This window comes from Dendropsophus ebraccatus, chromosome 1 (genome assembly GCF_027789765.1).
Source record: "Dendropsophus ebraccatus isolate aDenEbr1 chromosome 1, aDenEbr1.pat, whole genome shotgun sequence".
NCBI lineage: Eukaryota > Metazoa > Chordata > Amphibia > Anura > Hylidae > Dendropsophus > Dendropsophus ebraccatus.
Window position 1 is genome coordinate 134,936,809 of NC_091454.1, and position 20,212 is coordinate 134,957,020.

The 20,212-nt window shown below is 42.9% G+C and overlaps 1 pseudogene; it reads left to right on the top strand.

Annotated features, from left to right (window-relative positions):
• Window positions 1–13,872: 13,872 nt before the first annotated feature.
• On the top strand, window positions 13,873–13,972 carry LOC138780500 (U2 spliceosomal RNA; annotated as a pseudogene).
• The last annotated feature ends 6,240 nt before the right edge of the window (window positions 13,973–20,212 follow it).

The following is a 20,212-nucleotide window of genomic DNA, read 5'->3' on the forward strand; positions in this document are numbered from 1 at the left end:
CGCAGGACGTGCCAGTACGTCCTGCAGAGGGAAGGGGTTATATACATTCTGAGAAGTTTTTAAGTGAATGTATATATTTGTTAATGTTTTGTTTACATACTGTAACTCAAATCTCCCGCCTTCCGTCATACAACCACATAGAAATAAGAAGTCTCCAGAACAGTTAGACAGCACCAGTGACCACTGTGTGAAAGATGTAAGGTTATGTGCACACTATGGAATCCCGGTGGATCACCCATCGCGGATTCTGCAGCTTGCCCCCGGTCCCATAGGCTTCATTTTATGGTTTGCCAGATTCTGCCGTGCGCCTGAAGAATGAATCTGCTCATTCATTTGCCAGATACAGTGGTATCTGGCAAACCATAGAATGAAGCCTATGGGTCCAGGTGAGATGCAAACGAATGGCGGAATCCACGGCAGGTGATCCACCGGGATTCCGTAGTGTGCACATAACCTTAGTCTTAGTAAAATTAACTGGGTGGTGGTATTACACGGAATGATTTTTGTTCGAAAAATCATTAAATTGTTCGGATTTGAACAATAATCGTTTTACGTAATGGCAGACAACAATTAAACGACCAACAAGAAATCGTTGGTGGTTTAATAGAATCTGGACTTTTTTATTTATTTTTTATTTATTTTATTTTTTTATTTTTTTTTTTTAGTCGTTCACATGTAATAAGACGTTGTTCGCAGTGGCAAAGACAGGACGAACGCATTACCGATTTATAAGTATCTATAATCGTTCCGTGTATTTGGGTAAACTATTTCAGGCCATTCCCCATAGCGATTGTTTGAGTTTATCGTTGAATGTAAAAAAAATTGCTTTGTGTAATAGTAACCTAAAACTACATTACTTTCGTGGCATACGTCAGCATACTAGCAGAACTGTATGCCACTTGGCCTAATTGTGACTAACTTTGGTCTAATCCTGTGTCCTGTACGTTTTAATAAATGGAACCGGCACAGGTATGCTGCTATATAGAACTGCATACCGTACTGCTAATAAATCTATTATATAATATATATATGTTTTCAATGTATATATTCCCGTTCACAAATTTGAGTTCCTGAAAGTATTCTTGTAAAGCTTCCAAACATCTGAGAATCAAAAAGGTGTTGTGGGTTGAAAACAAACCATGGAAACTGTTAGCTCTAAATTATGCTTATAGCTTGTGGTAAGGTGGTTAGGCTGAGCTGCAGGATGCACCTTCTTCCTCACCCACCCTTCCCTGCCTTGATTGCTTAATTATTGCACAGGGCCAGTTTAGCACCTAATGGTCCTTTTACACGGAACGATTTATCGTTCGAATTTGCAAGATAACTATCGACTTCGAACGATAATCGTACGTGTAAACGCAGCGAATGATCATGCGATGAGCGAGAAATAGTTCGTTTTGATCTTTCAACATGTTCTCAAATCATCGTTGATCGTTCGCTGAAAGACTTTACACTGAACGATCTGCAAATTTTTAGCGATTTCACCTATGTGTGAGAGGCTTAAGCGATCGCAAAACTATTTTTCTGTATGATGTATCGTTCCGTCTAAACACTGATTTTTTTTATAAAAAGAAAACATTGTTCATTCAAAATATTTAATCGAGCGATCGGGTGAATTATCGCTCTGTGTAAAAGTACCATAAGCTATGCACATCTTTAAGGCAGGTTCGGGGGGTGCATCCTGCAGATCAGCACAAGCTCCTTGACACGAGCTCTAAGCATGATCTAGAGTTTACAGATTATCATGGACAATCCCATTAAAAAAAGAGAAAAAGTTTTTTTTTTTTACAGAAGTTAGCTGTTGGTCCTAGAAGATAATACATGAGGTTACCAGAGTTTTGAGTTCGATACCAATAGTAACAAAGTAAATAAGGCTGAAAGAAGACAAGAGTCCATCAGGTTCAACCTAGGGAAATCCTACTGTGTTGATCCAGGAAGGCAAAAACCCCCATGAGGCAGACGACAATTGCCCCATCACAGGGAGAAAACTCCCTCCTGACTCCAATGGCAACCAGAACAATCCCTGGATCAACGTATCACCGAAAATCTAATGCCCATAACTTGTAATATTATATTGTTCAAGAAAAGCATCCAGGCTTCCCTTGAACTTATTTAATGAATTGGCCATGACAACATCATGTGGCAGAGAGTTCCAGTGTCTTACCGCTCGTACAGTAAAGAACCCGCGTCGATGCTGATGATGAAATCGTCTTTCCTCTAGACGTAGAGGATGCCCCCTTGTCATGGTTACAGACCTAGGAGTAAAAAGATCAATACAAAGACCTCTGTACTGTCCATTCATATATCTGTACATTGTGATCGAATCGCCCCTAAGACGTCTTTTTTTTTTTCTAGCGTAAATAACCCCTTGATGATCTGTCCTGGTACTGTAACCCACCCATTCCCTTAATGACCCTTGTTGCCCTCCTCTGCACCCGCTCCAGTTCAGCTGTGTCCTTCTTATATACCGGTACTGTACACAGTATTCCATATGTGGTCTGACCAGTGATTTATAAAGAGGCAAAACTATGTTCTCATCTTTAGCATCTATACCTCTTTTGATGCATCCCATTATTTTATTAGCCTTGGCAGCTGCTGCCTGGCACTGATCACTAAAGTTGAGTTTACTGTCCACCAATACCCCCAGGTCCTTTTCGGAAGTAGTTTTACCCAGTGTTTTATTATTTAGCACATAACTGTACTTATTATTTCTACGGCCCAAGTGCATAACCTTACATTTATCCACATTAAACATCATTTGCCATTTCACCGCCCAAGCCTCTAGCTTCTCCAAATCCCTCTGTAATATATTATCCTCCTCTGTACTGATTACCCAGTTTAGTATCATCTGCAAAAATGGAGATTCTACTCTGTAGCCCCTCAACAAGATCATTAATAAAAATATTAAAAAGAAGTGGACCCAACACTGACCCCTGTGGTACCCCACTAGTAACTAAAACCCAATCTGAATATGTTCCATCAATGACCACCCTCTGTTTTCTATCACACAACCAGTTACTTACCCATTTGCATACGTTTTCCCCGAGTCCCAGCGTCCTCATTTTGTAGACCAACCTTTCATGCGGCACAGTATCAAATGCCTTTGAAAAAAGTCCAGATACACAACATCCACAGCCTCCCCCCAGGTCCAGTCTATAACTTACCTCTTCATAGAAGCCGATCAGATTAGTCTGACAGGACCGATCCCTCATAAATCCATGCTGGTGCTGCGTCATAAGATTATTTTCATTAAGATACACCAGTATAGCATCTCTCACAATCCCCTCAAATACTTACTATAGATGTTAGACTTACGGGCCTGTAGTTTCCAGGATCACTCCTTGACCCCTTCTTGAATATTGGTACCACATTAGCTATGCGGCAGTCCTGTTGAACAATCCCTGTCGTAATAGAATCTTTAAATATTAGGAATAACGGTCTGTCTTACACAGTATTTAATTCATGCAAAACTCTAGGATGGATACCTTCCGGGCCTGGTGACTTATGGATTTTAATGTTTTTAAGGCGTCTCCCCACTTCTTGTTGTGTTAGGCAGGTGAGTTTTATGGGAGGATTTACATTATCCCTAGTCAGGTCCTCTGTTATGGGATTCTCCTCTGTGAATACAGTAGAGAAGAATGTATTTAGTAGATTGGCCTTTTCCTCTTCCCCCTCCACCATTACACCCAGATTATTTTTGAGGGGACCAACATTTTCGGTTTTAAGTATTTTGTTGTTTAAGTATTTTGTTGTTTATATAAGTGAGGAACATTTTGGGATTCGTTTTACTTTCTGTGGCTATCCTTCTTTCTGTTGCTATTTTTGCTTCTTTTATTTGCTTTTTACACATTCTATTCTTCTGTCTATAGTTGCTCAATGCTTCCCCACTACCTTCTTGTTTTAGTAGTCTGAATGCTTGTTTCTTATCATTTATTGCCCCCCTTACAGCTGAAGTTAACCACATTGGATTTTTCTTATTTCTACTACTTTTATTCCCATATGGTATGTGTCGTTCACACGATTTACCCAGGATGCTCTTTAAATATGTCCCATTTTTCTTGTGTACTTTGATTTCTGAAGGCATTGTCCCAGTCTATGTTCCCAAGGTCCTCTCTTAGTTTTTGGAAATTAGCCTTCCTGAAATTTAATGTTTTTGTAGCCCCTCTACTAATCATTTTATTGAAGGATAATTGAAAACTTACTATGTTATGGTCACTATTACCTAGTTGACCCCCCACCTCTAATTTTTGATATTCTGTCTGGCCTATTGGTTAAGATTAGGTCCAGGAGTGCCCACCCTCTTGTTGGTTCCTGTACTAGTTGGGAAAGGTAATTATCTTTTACTATTTCCAAAAACCCGCTTCCCTTCCTGGAGCTGCAGGTTTCTGCTTTCCAGTTTATATTTGGGTAGTTAAAGTCCCCCATAATAATGACTTCCCCCTGCTTCGCTGCCGCATCTATTTGTCTTATAAGAAGAATTTCTGATTCTTCCACTATACTTGGAGGTTTATAATTCACTCCTATAAGAATTTTATTATTCTTCGTCCCTCCCCTTATTTCTACCCAAAGAGATTCCACATTATCATCACTTATATCCTCCCGCAGAATGGGCTTAAGGCATGATTTAACATATAGACAGACCCCTCCCCCTTTCTTATTTTTACGGTCATTTCTGAATAGACTATAACCCTGGATATTAACGGCCCAGTCATAACTCTCATCCAGCCATGTCTCGCTTATCCCCACTGTCATATTTCTCTTCAACCATTATGAGTTCTAATTCCTCAGCTTTATTAGTGAGGCTTTGAGCATTAGTATACATACATTTAATATGTTTGTCCATATTCCTTTTCCTCTTGTCACTAGTGACTGTTCTAACCCCTCCCGCCGCTCCACCCCAGTTCCATAATCTAGGCCCAGCTCTCCATCTACTCTGTCTTCACTTACTATCTTGTAGTTGCCCTCCCTCCTTGCTCAGTGATCAACAGACACCTTTCCAGTTTGCAAATTCATCTCAATCGTCGCAGCCGCTCGATTGGTTGATCAAGGATTGCATACATCGCACAAGATGTACATTGGGCCGCATTGTCAAACATGGCACTCATTTTTATGGGGATATTATGTATACTAAACAAAACAAAAACAACAAGCAACAAAAGCAATCAATGTGTTCAAAAGCAAATAAACAATTTGTTTTCCTCTAAAATCCCCCGAATCTAAAGTCCCAGAATATTAAAGTCCCACACTTGAGACAAAAACACACTTCAGATCAAAAACTCGCACGCTCCAAAACTCGCTCACAAATACAATATAAAAGAACTTAGCTGTTTCTGGCTCCTGTGTTGGAAGGGGATACCAACTACCAACTTTTTTATTTCGATACTCTATACAATTTTGATACTTAACCCCTTAACGACCGTGGGCGTATGTTTACGCCCTGCGGTCGTTAAGGACGTTCAGAGCGGGGCCTCGCTGTGAACCGCGGCGGTCCCGGGTGCCGCTTGTAGCCCGGGACCGCAGGTATTAGCGGGCACGGTCCGATCGCCGTGCCCGCTAATACAGTAATCGGATGCAGCTGTCAAAGTTGACAGCTGCATCCGATTAACGTTTGCAGCGTCATCCCTGGTGTCTAGTGGGGAGACAACGTCCCGAAGGAACGATCTCCGTTACTGAAGCCGGCCGGGGACCGCTCCAAGATGGCGCCGTCCCCGACTCGGCACTCGTTTACTTCCGGCTATCTCATGGATCTCTGCAGCATATCTATGCTGCAGAGATCTCTATAAGAGATCAAAGCACTTATACTAGAAGTCCCCTAGGGGGGCGTCAAGTATAATTGTAAAAGTTTTTTAAAAAAGTGTTGTTATTAATAAAAAGCCCCCTTCCCTAATAAAAGTCTGAATCACCCCCCTTTTCCCAGGTTAATAAAAGTAAATAAATAAACATGTTTGCTATTGCTGCGTGCGTAATCGACCGAACTATTAATTAATCACATTCCTGATCTCGCACGGTAAACTGCGTAAGCGCAAAAAAGTCGCAAAGTGCAAAATTGTGCATTTTTGGTCGCATCAAATCTAGAAAAATGTTAATAAAAAGCGATCAAAAAGTTGTATATGCGCAATCAAGGTACCGATAGAAAGAACACATAATGGCGCAACAAATTACACCTCATACAGCCCCATAGACCAAAGGATAAAAGTGCTATAAGCATGGGAATAGAGCGATTTTAACCCCTTCAAGACTAAGCCTATTTGGGCCTTAATGACCAGGCTCATTTTTCAAAATCTGACCTGTCTTACTTTATGCGCTCATAGCTCAGTGATGCTTTAACGTATGCTAGCGATTCTGAGATTGTTTTTTCGTCACATATGCCACTTTATATTAGTGGCAAAATTTGGTCACTACTTTGTGTGTTTTTTGTTAAAAACATCAAAATATCATGAAAAATTTAAAAAATTAGCATTTTATGAACTTTGAAATTCTCTGCTTCTAAAAAAAGAAAGTCGTAGCACATAAATTAGTTACTAAGTCACATTACCAATATGTCCTCTTTATTCTGGCTTCATTTCATAAACATATTTTACTTTTTTAGGGTGTTACGGGGCTTAGAAATTTATCAGCAAATTACCACATTTACGTGAAAGTTTCCAAAACTGATTTTTTTAGGGACCAGTTCTTTTTTTAAGTTGATTTAGGAGGCTTGTATACTGGAAACCCCCATAAGTGACCCCATTTTGGAAACTACACACCTTAAAGAATTAATCTAGGGGTATAATGAGCATTTTAACCCTACAGGGGCTGGAGCAAAGTATTCACCATTAGGCCGTAAAAAAATGGAAAATTAAAATTTTCCAATAATATATACATTTATAAAGTTTCTCATTTTAAAAAGGAACATGATAGAAAAAGCACCCCAAAATTTGTAACGCAGGTACCGTTGTACTCATGCATAAACCACTGCATGGGCACACAGCGGGGCTCAGAAGGAAGGGAGCGCCAATTAGCTTTTTCAATGCAGATTTTGCTGTAGAAGTTTCTGAGCGCCAGGTGCGTTTGCAGAGCCCCTGTAGTGTCAGCGGAGTAAAATCTCTCCATAAGTCACCCCATTTTGGAAAGAAAACCCCTCAGAGAATTCATCTTGGGGTAAGATGAGCATTTTGACCCCACAGGTATTAGAGGAAAGTATTCAAAATTAGACAGTAAAAATGAAAAACTCGAATTTTTCCAATATGTTCGTTTAGTTTGAAATTTCTCAATTTTACGAGAAACAAGAGAAAAAAATTACCCCAAAATTTATAATGCAGGTTCTCCTGAGTAGAACGGTACATTATATGTGGGTATAAACCACTGTATGGGCACACAGCCGGGCTCAGAAGGAAGGGAGCGCCAATTAGCCTTTTCAATGCAGATTTTGCTAAAGAAGTTTCTGAGAGCCAGGTGCGTTTTGCAGAGCCCCTGTAGTGCCAGCGGAGTAAAATCTCCCCATAAGTCACCCCATTTTGGAAAGTGCACCCCTCAGAGAATTTATCTTGGGGTGTAATGACCATTTTGACCCCATAGGTATTAGAGGAAAGTATTCAAAAGTAGACAGTAAAAATGAAAAACTCGAATTTTTCCAATAATATGTTCGTTTAGTTTGAAATTTCTCAATTTCACGAGAAACAAGAGAAAAAAATTAAGTCACCCCATTTTGGAAAGTGCACCCCTCAGAGAATTCATTTTGGGGTGTGGTGACCATTTTGACCCCACAGCTATTAGAGGAAAGTATTCAAAAGTAGACAGTAAAAATAAAAAACACGAATTTTTCCAATAAAATATTCCTTTAGTTTGAAATTTCTCAATTTATTGAGGAGCAGGAGAGAAAGTTCACCCCAAAATCTGTAACGCAGGTTCTCCTGAGTACAACGGTACCCCATATGTGGGCATAAACCCCTGTATGGGCACACAGCCGGGATTGCACACAGTGCAGATTTTTCTGAAGAGGTTTCTGAGAGCCAGGTGCGTTTGCAGAGCCCCTGTAGTGCCAGCGGAGTGAACCCCCCCCCCCCATAAGACACCCCATTTTGGAAAGTGCACCCCTCAAAGAATTCATCTTGGGGTAGGATGAGCATTTTGACCCCACAGGTATTGGAGGAAAGTATTCAAAACTGGCCAGTAAAAATGAAAAACTCGAATTTTTCCAATAATATGTTCATTTAGTTTGAAATTTCAAAATTTCACAAGGAACAGGAGAAAAAATGTACCCCGAAATCTGTAACGCAGGTTCTCCTGAGTAGAACAGTACCCCATATGTGGGCATAAACCACTGTATGGGCACACAGCGGGGCTCAGAAGGGAAGGAGCGCCAATTTGCTGGAGCAAAACCGCAGCTAGTAATAGTTATTAGAATAGCGCAGTTACTAAAATACAATAAAGAAAATGAGATTACAGGTAACGTGGAGTGGTTATGGACAGTCTGGGGTGGTTCCGGGTAATCTGGAGGTGGTTACGGGCAATCTGGGGTGGTTACGGTGAACATGGGGTGGTTACGGTGAACATGGGGTGGTTACGGGTAATCTGGGGTGGATACGGACAACCTGGGGTGGTTACGGTGAACATGGGGTGGTCACAGGCAACCTGGGGTGGTTACGGGCAACGTGGCGTGCATACGGACAACCTGCTGTGGTTACAGACAATCTGGGGCGGATATGGTCAACATGGGGTGGTCACAGGCAACCTGGGGTGGTTACAGGCAACGTGGGGTGGATACGGACAACCTGCTGTGGTTACGGGCAACGTGGGGTGGATACGGACAACCTGCTGTGGTTACAGACAACCTGGGGTGGTTACAGGCAACGTGGCGTGGATACGGACAACCTGCTGTGGTTACAGACAACCTGGGGTGGTTACAGGCAACCTGACGTGGATACGGACAACCTGGGGTGGTTACAGGCAACCTGACGTGGATACGGACAACCTGGGGTGGTTACAGGCAACCTGACAAGGATACGGACAACCGGCTGTGGTTACAGACAACCTGGGGTGGTCACAGGCAACCTGACGTGGATACGGACAACCTTGGGTGGTTACAGGCAACCTGACAAGAATACGGACATCCGGCTGTGGTTACAGACAACCTGGGGTGGTTACAGGCAACCTGACGTGGATACGGACAACCTGCTGTGGTTACAGACAACCTGCTGTGGTTACAGACAACCTGGGGTGGTTACAGGCAACCTGACGTGGATACGGACAACCTGGGGTGGTTACAGGCAACCTGGGGTGGTTACAGGCAACGTGGCGTGGATACGGACAACCTGCTGTGGTTACAGGCAACCTGGGGTGGTTACAGGCAACCTGACGTGGATACGGACAACCTGGGGTGGTTACAGGCAACCTGGGGTGGTTACAGGCAACCTGACAAGGATACGGACAACCGGCTGTGGTTACAGACAACCTGCTGTGGTTACAGGCAATCTAGGGTGGTTACAGGCAACCTGCTGTAGTTACGGTAAACATGAGGTGGTTACGGGCAACGTGGGGTGGTTACGGACAATCTGGGGTGGTTAAGGGCAATCTGGGGTGGTTACGGATAAACTGAAATGCTCATAGGTAATCTGAGGTGGGTACCTGTAATCTGGCGTGGTTACGGGCAATCTGGAGGGGGTCATTGGCAATTTGGGGTGGTCAGTGGCAAGGTGCGGTGGTCAGAGGCGACCTGCGGTGGTTGCGTGCAATCTGGGGGGGTTACATGTAATCTGGCATGATTATGGCAACCTGCGGTGGTTAGGGCAACCTGGGGGGGGTTACAGACAATCTAGATTTGTTACGGATAAACTGAAGTGCTTATAGGTAATCTGGGGTGGGTACATGTAATTTGGGGTGGTTACGGACAATCTGGAGGGAGTCACGGGCAACGTGCGGTGGTTACGGGCAATGTGCGGTGGTTACGTGTAATCTGGGGGGTTACGTGCAATCTGACGTGATTACGGACAACCTGGGGGGGTTACGGGCAACCTGCGGTAGTTACGGGTAATCTGGGGGGGTTAGGGGTAATTTAGGAGTAAACTGCAATTATTACTATAATAAAAAGTGTGTGTTTTATTTTTTTGTATGTTTGTCACTTTTTGTACTTTATACATTCATTTTCACTGTATTACTATGATTACTGTGATATTTTCTATCACAGTAATCATAGTTCAGTGACAGAGACCAAATTGGTCTCTGTTACTTTAAATTTTCAGAGTTGGCTGGTTATGTAGCGCATGCGCACTTCATAACCAGCCAGGACGTCGAGGAGGAAGGAGCTCCAGGATCAGGTAACGTATAAGGGGTAGGGGGGTGACTGGGGGACGGGGGCGACTTGGGGGACGGACCCTGACATTTTTTATCCCCTGTCACCAATCATTGATGGTGACAGGGGATAAAAAGTGCATCCCTGCACTGTGAACAGGCGATCGGCGGTATATAGTATATACTGCCGATCGCCTGTTCCGGGACCCCACAGGGGGGTCCCCGATCACTGCCCCATGCTCTCCGCTACCTCCGGTGGTGGAGAGCATGGGGTTTTAATTCATTTTTACATTTCCATCGCTGTGAACAGATATACTCATGTTCACAGCGATGGCGGCGGCCATCTTGGATCCGATGGCCGCCGGGGGAGGGGGGTTAGTGACTGGCTACTAGGGGGGGGGGGGCTGATCTGGGGTCTGATTCACTTATTTCATCTCCCCCCACCGTGGATTCACGGTGGGGGGAGATGAAAAGCACTGCAGCGCCGGTCACTAAGGGGTTAACCCCTTAAGGACCGGGGCAATTTAGATTTTTGCGTTTTCGTTTTTTCCTCCTTGTGCTTAAAAGGCCATAGCAGTTGCATTTTTTCACCTAGAAACCCACATGAGCCCTTATTTTTTGCGCCACTAATTGTATTTTGCAATGACAGGCTGAATTTTTGCATAAAGTACACTGCAAAAGCAGGAAAAAATTCAATGTGTGGTGAAATTGAAAAAAAAAAACCCAACACATTTTGTGTTTTTAGTGGATATGTGTTTTTACGCCGTTCGCCCTGGGGTAAAACTGACTTGTTATATATGTTCCTCAAGTCGTTATGATTAAAACGATATATAACATGTATCACTTATATTGTTTCTGATGACCTGTAAAAAAATTAAAACCATTGTTTACAAATATACGTTCCTTAACCCCTTGCCGCATATGGACGTAGCTGCACGTCCAAATCTGCATACAGTTCCTGCAGATGGACGTGCCGGTACGTCCACGGGATGACAGGGGCGCAGGAGCTGCACTCCTGTCATCCCCGACGGGGCCCGGCTGTCAGTGATAGCCGGGCACCCGCCGCAACTGCCGAGATCCGCTCCGAGCCCGGATCCCGGCAGTTAATAATGTATAAAAACAAACATAATGCCATTACAAAGTACACCTGTTCCTGAAAAAAACAGCCCTTACATGGCCCTGTAGCTGCAAAAATAATATAGCTCTTGGAAGGTGAGGAGGAAAAAACGAAAACTCAAAACTGTAAATTGGCCTGGTGCTTAGGGTCATTTTGGGCTCTGTCCTAAAGGGTTAAGCCACTAGAGGGGAATGAGATGGGGGGTGGGGGGGAATAGGTAAGTATACATTCTTTATTATGTTTTTGCTCCCCTCTGCCTGCAATGGATTTAAGTTGTGGCGCAGAGTTCTCCTTTAATGAATAACAGAAAAAATAAGACAGAAAGCTTTCTGTTTTAAAGGAAATTAGGAGATGGTCTTCCTTTAGTAAAGAAACGCTATTCAAATTTTTTTTAAATCAATAAAACAAACCGGTTCTCTATTTGTAGACCAAAATCTACATCACTTCAAATGTACATCTTTAACATTTGGAATTTTATCTGCACCTGAGTTTCATCCTTGTCAAATACATAAACATCTTTTCTCGCATAGATGACCTTTCGGCCATTGCAGTTTTTTTCACTTTTAACCCATCATGTCTGTCAATCCTGTCCTCGTAAAAAAAAAAAAACTGATGGATCTTGAGCAAAGAAGCCAGATCTGGTCAATTCCAATCAGAGAATCTGCACAGAGACATTGCTTTATTCCTTCAAGTAAAAAGGGACAAAGCTCATGGGGATGCTCTGCCCAGTGGAAATGGGTTATCTATTAGAGGGCTGCATGAACCATCCAATGATTGTCTGTGAGACCTGCAGCTGACTGGGCAATTTTCATCAAAGTAGCCTCTTGTGCTTGTGGCTCAATGACTGTAAAATACCTAATTTGCTGTAATTCAGCAAAAATTGTGCTATTTTACCACAATTGCAAGATTCACAGTAAGTAAGAGACATCGCTGGACGGCGGACGCAGGTGACGGTGAGGCGGACGGCTGGCGAATGGAGTGGCGATAGTCACCGGAGGGATGGGTGAGTATGGTGTCTGTGTTTTTTTTTGTTTTTTTTTGGGGGGGGGGGCGGAGTTCTAACCCTAACCCTAACAATCAATGTGTCAGGGTGTTTGATTCTCAATGCGCACTATAAACTTATAACTTGTAATTTGGAGCAGACAGTCAATATGACAGCTCTCTTGAGGTGCATCCATAACAACAGCATTAGGAAGAGCACATGAGCATTGGGAGATGGAAGAAGCAGAATGGAAGCTGAAGGGGTCCTGGGGTAGGTAAGTATAGCTTTTTTATATGGCCCCAGCAATATGATTTTTTTTTTTAATGGCCAAGTAACCCATTGGCAGAGGGGCTTTAATCCTCTTATGTATTTTTCCTGTCCTCTCTAGGACCAATATGCCTCCTTTGGTGCTGTCATGGAGGTTTCATAGAAACTAGATTACCAGTAAGACTAAATGCACTTTGAATCCTACACATGTGCAGTTTCATTATTTAGTGTGAGAGGGGACATAATCCACCCATGCTGTTGCTAAAGATAGCAGGCCTAGAGCGTTTTGTTTTGTTTTTTCTTTTTTTCTTTTCTTGTGAAAGGCAGAAGAACACTGCTGATAGTTGTGTAAGAGGCCTTTGCTTTATTGTTTACACAAGGAAGTAAAACTAATTATAAAAATAGTTCAGTAACTTGAAGTGGTGGAAACAGTCATTTTACGGAAGTATTAACAGCCCTGTTTGATGGTTTTAGACTTTTTTTTGTGTTTGTTGCCTTAGGCCCCTTTCACACGTCCGGAAAAACCACCCAGATTTCCTATCTATGGGAGCGCCGAAATCACGGGCACTTTCTTGATGTGCATCAGGAAAGTGCCCGGGATTCCGGATTGGTCAACAGGCCACCGGCACCCCCGCACACCTTTCTGCCGGGCACCTGCAACCTCAGCACGCCTCCCTGACGGCCCGCCCGCTCGCACCCGCAATGTTCCCCCCCCCGGACCGGGACCTCACCCGCTCTCAACCACCCAGCGCCCCCGTTCGCCCCTGCTGACAGGTAATGATGGGAGTTGTACTTCTGCAGCTGGGGTCACCCTGGTTGCAGAAGTACAACCCCCATTATGCCCTGCTGACAGGTCATGATGGGAGTTATACTTCTGCAGCCTGTGGTCATCCAGGCTGCAGAAGTACAACTCCCATCATGACCTGTCAGCAGGGCATGATGGGGGTTATACTTCTGCAACCAGGATGACCACACGCTGCAGAAGTACAACTCCCATCATGACCTGTCTGCCGAGCATGATGGGAGTTGTACTTCTGCAAGCTGTGTCCATCCAGTCCATTTTTTTCTTCTGATCAGGAAATCCTGAAGGTTTTTCCTGATGGTAAAAACGGATTACTGTCAGGAAATCCTGATACTTTCCTGATGACATTTGAGGTCTCCTGATCAGGATTTCCTGACAGTAATAACTGACACGGACGTGTGAATGAAGCCTTAGAAAAGTGAACTTAGAAAACTGAAACTATTTTTGCTTCTCAGCTAAGATCAAGTGTAGTATCTGTTCATATCAGTTTAATATCTGAAACGTCCTCTATCTAGGGACCATATATTAACCCCTTAAGTCCACAGGGCGTAAATGTACACCCTGGCGTCACTAGGGGTGTTCAGAGGGGGGCTGCGCATCGACCCCGCTTTGAACCGGTGCGATCCTGAGTGCTATTTTTTGGGGGGGGGGGGGGGCGGGATTTTATTCAATACCCTGTTCACTTGCACTGGATTTAGAATGCTTGTGGATTTGATGAGAATTTAGAATTATGCAGACTTATCAAATCCTGAATGTGTGAACAGGGTGGAAGACAAAAAAGTACAATTAAAAATTGCTGGAGGATTTTTATTTTATCTTGTGTATATACTATTAAGGAGCTGATAGACCTGAACCATCTATATATTACATCACCATGTAAGCAGGGCTGTATTTGCCATTAGGGACTCATGGTCCTGAGCCTAGGGCAGCAGTGTTTAAAATAAAATACTTCTGATATAACTGCTACCCCCATGCTGTGGCCTAGAGGAAACAAACTGATGGATCATGACTGATGTGAAATTGACCTGCAGATTTGCAGCCGTAGTATGCTCATAATTACACCATGCATTACACCTTTGAGCCAACTGCCAAGTATCCGCCTCATCTTGTAGTATCTGGTCATCACTGCCTCAATCTGCTTCTGCTTCAGGCTGGGTTCACACTATGTATATTTGAGGCTGTATTTGTGAGGCTGTATAGCAACCAAAACCAGGAGTGGATTGAAAACACAGAAAGGCTCTGTTCACATAATGTTGTAATTGAGTGGATGGCCGCCATTTAATGGCAAATATTTGCTGTTATTTTAAAACAACGGCTGTGGTATTGAAATAATGGCCGTTATTTACTGTTATATGGCGGCCATCCACTCAATTTCAACATTGTGTGAACAGATCCTTTCTGTGTTTTCAATCCACTCCTGGTTTTGGTTGCTATGAGGACCTGACATGAGGACCAAATACAGCCTCAAATATACATAGTGTGAACCCAGCCTAAGGCTGGGTTCACACTATGTATATTTGAGGCTGTATTTGGTCCTCATGTCAGGTCCTCATAGCAACCAAAACCAGGAGTGGATTGAAAACACAGAAAGGATCTGTTCACACAATGTTGAAATTGAGTGGATGGCCGCCATATAACAGTAAATAACGGCCATTATTTCAATACCACAGCCGTTGTTTTAAAATAACAGCAAATATTTGCCATTAAATGATGGCCATCCACTCAATTACAACATTATGTGAACAGAGCCTTTCTGTGTTTTCAATCCACTCCTGGTTTTGGTTGCTATACAGCCTCACAAATACAGCCTCAAATATACATAGTGTGAACCCAGCTTTACACTGTAAACAAAATAGCTAGTTAGCTATCTCCTATGTATGTATGTATATATCTATCCATCCATCAATAATATAGATAGATTAGAAAGAGAGAGAGATGAAGCAACTGTGTTTCTTTTCTCTATACTGCTCAGGAGTATTTTGTTGTTTCCCTTCTCCTTAGGTGCTCACTTATTGGTTTGATGTCAGTGGTGGTCGGGGTTACAAATGAGCCAGGATGTGCTGCAGACAAACAGACACAATAGTGGATAGTCAAACAAGCAAGGTCAGAACCAAACGGGCAGCATAGTACAAAATCAGGTAATGATCGCATAGTCAAAAAGTCAAGCAAGAGGTCAGGTAACAAAGTCGAGCAAGCAGAGGGAGTTAGGACGGGGATCGCAGGAATAGACAGGGGGAACTGGGACCAGGGTATGAAACCTCATAGCCAGTGATCATAAACTGACGGCTGGCTCTTTAAATAGAGGACCAGGAGTCCTGATGCAATACACTTGGGTAGCTGACACCTTCTTCCACTGAGCCTGAGCCTAATACTGCTCAGCTGAGCGAGACTTTGCGCGTCACTGGAGCCCGTGGCGCCCCTCGTAACTAGGGACACTGTCGGGTCTCCGTGATGTCATACGGCCTAGGGCAGGAGGACGGCACTGTGCTCCAGCTGGAACAGATGACACTAGAGCGCGGCCAGGTAAGTTCCTGAGAACTGGGACAGAATAAATCTGCCACAAAGGCTGAGCCATTCTGTCTAAAGAGGGGGTTACTCCCTGTTTAGGACCCCTCCCTAATGATGTTGATATGCCCTAATGGGCATTATAGTTAGGGTGTGTTTTCACTATACAACTAAATCAAATGATTTTATGATGATGATGATTTTTATGCAATTCTTGTGAATTTTCAACTTGAAACAAATTTAAAATAAAATAATAACACAGAAATGTAACTGATGTGCATATCATCAATCATGTATTGCAAATGAAGCAATTATCACCGTCTAGTCTCCTGGAACTGGGGATATAAGAAAGGAAAATTGGGAATTATTTAACAATGCCTTGTGACTCTCGCCTGCATCTTACTGATGTGTATCTTCCTTATCTAAAATGTAATTCATTTGCTACACCCTACAATGTAGAGTGTAACAATCACAAGCTTGGTTCTGGCACTGAAAAACAACCAAAGATACTCGTGATTGAACATACATAGCATGTCACAGACTGGTGAGTTGTGATCTGTGGTTTTCCTGTCATCATCAGTCAGCAATTTATTTACACAACAGGCAGAACAGCTCGTCTTTCATCACATTTATACCATACTGGTCTTACAAGCAGTGCGGTTATAAAACTAGAACTAACACATATCTAAATGTTTATTTTTCCATACACATAATGATAACAGTTAATGGAAAAAGTTACCAATAAATAGCATGTTAAAAATTCATATTTAGACCTCTTATTAGGGAATTCTAAATTAATAGATTGGGGACCCCCAATAAGGATTTGCTCACAACCAACACATCACCCCATCATTACGTGTTACATTAAATTTGCCCCTTGACTCCACTACAGCAATATAACATCTGCAGCTTGGTGCACGTTAAAGAGTCACTGTCATTAATAATAACTTTTGACATGTCATTAGGCATGTCAAAAGCTATTGATCGCGGTGGGTCTTACTGCTGAGACACGATTTGATCAGGAGATACAGCCAGGGAGAGAGTGTGGCTGCAGTGCGATCCTCTCACAATCCATTTCCTAATTCCGACAGTTTTGATTACAGTCTGTGAGGCAAAGGGGTAGTGACTCTCCTTAAAGGGGTACTCCAGCAAAAAACTTTTTCCCAGTAATTGAAACACATTACAAAGTTATATAACCTTGTAAGGGTCCATTTACACAGAAAGATTATCTGACAGATTATCTGGCAAAGATTTGAAGCCAAAGCCAGAAACAGACTATAAACAGAGATCAGGTTACAAAGGAAAGCCTGAGATTTCTCCTCTTTTCAAATCCATTCCTGGCTTTGGCTTTAAATCTTTGGCAGATAATCTTTCTGTGTAAATGGACCCTAATATGCTTCAGTCACCTATCTGCCCCCCTTCCCTATCTTTTCCCCCCTCAACCCCCCCACCAGGAAGTGAAGTAAACTCATTCTTACCTAATGACTGTTGACCCCAGGCTGCTCTGTGGCAGCCATTTTGTGACAATGACATCATCAAGAGGGAGGCCGGTCTAAGCCCTGTTAGACCAGCCTCTCTTTGTCAGATGACTAAGGTTGCTCAGCTCTGATTGGCTGATCAAGATGTAAGCCATCTAACCGTTTTACAGAGTCAGACGTCACAGGAGACAAAGTGCATCATGGGAAAGCCAAAACCAGGAAGTAAAGGAAGAAAAAATGAAGCCACCAACTGGAGCTTCAGGGACCTGCAAACAGAGGGAAATTCAAATATAGACAGACTCAGGAGGGATGGTAAATGTAAAAACTATGTTTGATTGTTTTTTTGTTTTTTTTTTAATCAGCGCCGGAGTACCCCTTTAAGGCTAAACTGTTGGAATTTGCAAGTGGCTGGGGAGAGGATCATACAACCACTGCACTCTCTCCCGACCTGTATTTCCGACCTGTATTTCCTGATCACATCAGGTCTCAGCAGTGAGACCTGCTGTGATCAATAACTTTTGACATGCCCGATGACATTAATATAAAGTTATAAAAAAGTAATCCCTTATTGGGATAAAGAAATGTAATTATGAAAAGGTATTTTTTTTCAGGGTGAGAAGGGGTTTATAACTTTTATGTACCAGTCACCATATTAAACCTGATTGTTCGAAGTATGGGGACCAGATGGTGACTTCTAAGATAGTCTTATGATACTTTTACAAGGAGCTATAATTCGCCCGATTAACGATTTAGAATGAACAAGGTTTTTTTCATAACGATCAGCGCTTACACGGAAAGATACATAAACGATAAACGAAAAAATCGTTTTGCGATCGCTGAAGCCTATCTCATACATAGGTGAAATCGTTGAAAGACTTTACATGGAACGATCTGCGAATTTTGTGTGAACGATCAACAACGATTTGAGAAGTTGTTGAAAGATCAAAATGAAAGATTTCTCGCTCGTCGTTTGATCGTTCGCTGCGTTTACACGTACGATTATCGTGCGAATTCGAACAATAAATCGTTTCGTATAAAACCACCGTAAGGGTCCGTTTACACAGAAAGATTATCTAACAGATTTTCTGCCAAAGATTATCTGCCAAAGCCAGGAATGGATTTGAAAAGAGGAGAAATCTCAGGCTTTGCTTTATGACCTGATCTCTGTTTATAGTCCGTTCCTGGCTTTGGCTTCAAATCCTTGGTAGATAATCTGTCAGATAATCTTTCTGTGTAAACGGACCCTAATGGTGCATTTACACAGGCAGATTTATCTGACCAATTTTGGAAGCCAAAGTCAGGAATGGACTTGAAAAGACAGGAAATCTCAGTCTTTCCTTTATGACCTGCACCATGTTTATAGACTGTTCCTGGCTTTGGCTTAAAAAATCTGTCAGATAAATCTCACTGTGTAAACGCACCATTATGCTTAGTTTACACGAGGCGATTATTGGCCCGATCGTACGATTAACGATTTCGAAGTAACATTTTTTTTTATATAACGATCAGCGTTTAGACGGTACAATATATCGTACGGAAAAATAGTTTTTGCGATTGTGCGCCCGCAGCCCCCCCCCCCCCGCTCAACCGCTGCTGCTGTGCATTGATTGGCTGAAGAGGGGAGCCGGGAATTTCAAACGGCTCCCCTTCAGCCAATCAGTGCTGCCTTGCATTGATTGGCTGAAGAGATGAGCCGGGAATTTCAAATGGCTCCCCTTCAGCCAATCAGTGCTGCCTTGCATTGATTGGCTAAAGAGATGAGCCGTGAATTTCAAACGGCTCCCCTTCAGCCAATCAGAGGGGAGCCGGGGATGTCGGAAGACCTGCTGCACGGAGCAGGTAACGTATGCTCTTGGCCGCGGCGGTGGGGGCGATCGGAGCGGCGGGGGTAGCGATCGAGCCGGCGCAGGGGGCTGCGGATGAGCGGGCGGGGCGGCGTGCGGCTGGACTATCGTGCGACGACTGTTTACACAGAACGATCGACGAATTTTTTGCGATCGGCGAACGACGATTTGTGAACATGTTAAAAGATCAAAATGAACGATTTTTCGATCGTTCGCCGCGTTTAAATGTACGATTATCGTTCGAATTCAATCGTTATCGAGAAAATTCGCCCGATAATCGTTTCGTGTAAAAGTAGCATTAGATGCTAAATTTAAAATTTTCTCCCTTCTGCTCCTGCAGATCCTGAGATTTGACCAACAGAAGTTTCTGAACATAATTATTGGGAGACTAGTGAAAAATTGCCAGGTGAATTAAAAAACAAATAAAAATAAGGGGTTAAAGGTTTAGGTAGCAAATCGAAACAAAAATAAAAATGTTTGGTATTGTTTTAATTGTACTGACCCAAAGAATAAAATTAACATTTTATTTTTACTGTATTAGGCTGGGTTCACACTACGTATGACACTGGCTGTTATGTCACAGAACGGCTGGTGTCAGTAAAGTTTACAAACTTCCATTCTATTGAATTGGAATGCCAGGCACATCCATATGCATCCACATCCCAATTCACCATAGCCGACAATGGAGACTGCGTCCGGAGCCGCACTCTCTATTGTGTGAGTGGTCAGGCTTGTTCAATGAATAGCGGCCGCACAAAACTGACATGTCAGTTTTTCATGTAGCCGCTAGGAATCCTGGCCGGAGTGTATACTACTGTGAGAGATTTATCAAATATGGTGTGAAGTAAAACTGGCTCAGCTGCCCTTAGCAACTAATCAGATTCCACCTTTCATTTTCTGAAGTCTGTGAGGAATAAAAAGTGGAATCTGATTGGTTGCTAGGGGCAA